We start from the raw sequence: 2500 nt of genomic DNA, 5'->3' as shown, positions 1-2500 counted from the left end.
GGACCCCAAGCGGGGGCGTCGCGCGAGGCCACGCGAGGCGACGTGTCGTGCCCGAGCGGGCGGCCCAAACCACGGCTCTCCTCCCGGGCGCAGCTGCCACCCGGCGCCGGGTTACTGAGGGAAACCCCGGGCCCCGGGAGGAGGACGAGGTCGTGGCGGTGGGTGTCGGGCGCACCCCGCGGGTGGACGCTCCGCCGAGGGGCGCTGGAGCCGGCTGGCGGGTGCCGGGTTCCCCTCCGCGCCCCGCCTCGTCGCTGCCGCTGAGGCTGCCGCCGTCGCCGCGAGGCGGCGGTGGCCCGGCGGCGGGCGGCGGCGGGGGAGGCACCCCCGCGGGGATTTCAGGTCGTTTCCCTCACCCCAGGGCCAGGTACCTAGCGTCCGCGCTTCTCCTGCCTCCCCTCGGTGACCCACCCGTGTGGTCCCGTGTGCCAGCGTGCTCCTCCCGGGCGCTGCGCTGCGCGTGCCGCACCGGCCGTGCCCTGCCGGCCTTCCACGCTTCCTCCTCCCCTCCCTTCCCCCCCCCCCCCAACCGCTCCAGCCGCCCCACGCCGTGCCGTGGGGGCCGCGCTGCGAGTCGGCCGGGCCGGGGGTGGCGGGGGGCGGCGGGGGGGGGGGGGGCGCGCTGGGAGGAAGGAGGAGGGCCTCCGGCCACCGCGGCCGCCGGTAGCGGCCCCCCCGGGTAGGGATGGCCATGGGCCCCGGGCTCCGGGCCCGAGGGTTCTCGGTCGGAGAGCCGGGCGGGGGTTTAAAGACTCGGGCGGCCCGATGCGACCCGGGGGGCAGCCGGGCGTGCTGCCGGAGGGGCCGGGGGGTCGGCGCGCGCGGGCGCCGCACCCCCCCATGCCCGCCGGCGCGGCCCGTGCATGCCCCGCGGGCAGCCGGGACGGAGAGGGGTACCCTGCCCCCTCTCTCCGCGGTCTGGTCTCGGCGGAGAGACGCCGCGCGGTCGGCTTGCGCCGGCCTGCCTCGAACGCGCGACCCCGGCGCGAGCGCGTGCTCGCCGCCGGGACGGCGAGCCCCCACCGCGGGTGGTGCGGACGCCGAGCCCCAGCGCATCCCTTCTCCTCCCTGGCCGGTGCTCTCAGTCTCCCGCCGTGGCCGTCGGCGGCACCCTTCCTTCCCTCCCCCCCCCGCCCTGCCCCGGCACTCCGCCATCCGGCGCGCCTGCCTCGCTCTGCCCGACCCGGCTTCGCTGGGCGGCAGGCGGGCGGCGGGCGGGCGGGCGGGGGCGGCCCCTCCCGGTCTCCGCGTGGAGGCGGGGAGAGCGGGCGCCGTTCCCCGTCCGTCCCGCCTCGCCCGTCTGCCTGCCGCCAGGCGTCTGCCCGCGGAAGGGACGGGCGAGTGCGTGGCGTCGCTCGGGAGGCTGCGTGTGTGCAGGCGGGTGTTGGGTGCCGTCTCCGGGGCGGCGGAGCTGGAGGCCGGTGAGGCGAGCGAAGGAGCTCGGAAGCGTGCGGCTGGCGGGTCGCGGGCGCGCGGGCAGCGGGTGGCGCCGCTCCCAGCGGCGGCCGGGCTCCGACGCCGGGGCTCCGCGGGGACCCACACCCCGGTCCCTGAGGCAGGTGGCGCGGCTGGCGCGCCGCTCCCTGCTGGGCCAGGCCGAGCCGGGCGCCTGGGCCGGACTCGAAGCGAGAAAGGGGTTGTCCCAGGTCGGGAGCGAGGGCTCCCCGCCCCTCTCGTTCGGGTCTGTTCTCCCCCCCCCCCCCCTTTTTTTTTCCCTCTGTGCTTGTACGGTCAGTGAGGCGTGCCCTCTCTCTCCGCTGTCCCTTGCTCAGCAGCCGGCGTCGGCGTGAGGAGGGAGGCAGAGCGGATGGGGGCCCTCAGGGGGCTGCGAAAGCTGCCCGGTCCCCCCGCGCGCGCGGTGGGGACCGAAACCGAGACAACTCTTAGCGGTGGATCACTCGGCTCGTGCGTCGATGAAGAACGCAGCTAGCTGCGAGAATTAATGTGAATTGCAGGACACATTGATCATCGACACTTCGAACGCACTTGCGGCCCCGGGTTCCTCCCGGGGCTACGCCTGTCTGAGCGTCGCTTGACGGTCAATCGTCACCCCCATTGCCGCGTTGGCGCAGCGGTGTGCCGCCCCTCGGGGGGGGGCCGGGGGGGGCGGCGGCGGCGGCGAGTCGGTGGGGGGGCGGCGGCGGCGGTGAGTCGGCGGCGGCGGCGGAGCCGGGACCACCGGTGCGTGCACCGGTGGCCCCGGTCTTCCGGCTGGCCTGCCTGCCCGGCTCCGGCCGACCGTCCGCCTCCACCGTCCGCGGCCGGCGTGCCTTGCCCTGCCCTCCCTCCCCTCCGAGCCCGGTGGCCACCGCTGCCCTGCGCGGTGTGTGCGGTGTGGCGCGGCTGGGGCGCCTCGCAGGCCCGCGCCGCCGGGGAGAGGGGGTGCCTCTCCTCCCCGTGTGGGCCCGGGCCTTCGTCCCCCTAAGTGCAGACTCGGGAAACCCCCGCTCCCGGAGCGCCCGCTGTGCGGAGTTCGTCCCGCCGGGCCCCCAGGTTCGGT

General features: G+C 77.6%; 1 non-coding gene across 1 annotated transcript; it reads left to right on the top strand.

The window, feature by feature from the left end:
• Nucleotides 1-1878: 1878 nt before the first annotated feature.
• Nucleotides 1879-2031, top strand: LOC138063099 (5.8S ribosomal RNA). Its single transcript, XR_011136692.1, has one exon. It is a non-coding gene; the product is annotated as a 5.8S ribosomal RNA (ribosomal RNA).
• The last annotated feature ends 469 nt before the right edge of the window (nt 2032-2500 follow it).

Source organism: Struthio camelus, chromosome 31, assembly GCF_040807025.1.
Source record: "Struthio camelus isolate bStrCam1 chromosome 31, bStrCam1.hap1, whole genome shotgun sequence".
In the NCBI taxonomy this organism is placed as follows: domain Eukaryota; kingdom Metazoa; phylum Chordata; class Aves; order Struthioniformes; family Struthionidae; genus Struthio; species Struthio camelus.
Note: the sequence above shows the minus strand (reverse complement) of the source record. Positions and strands in the feature narration are given on the sequence as shown.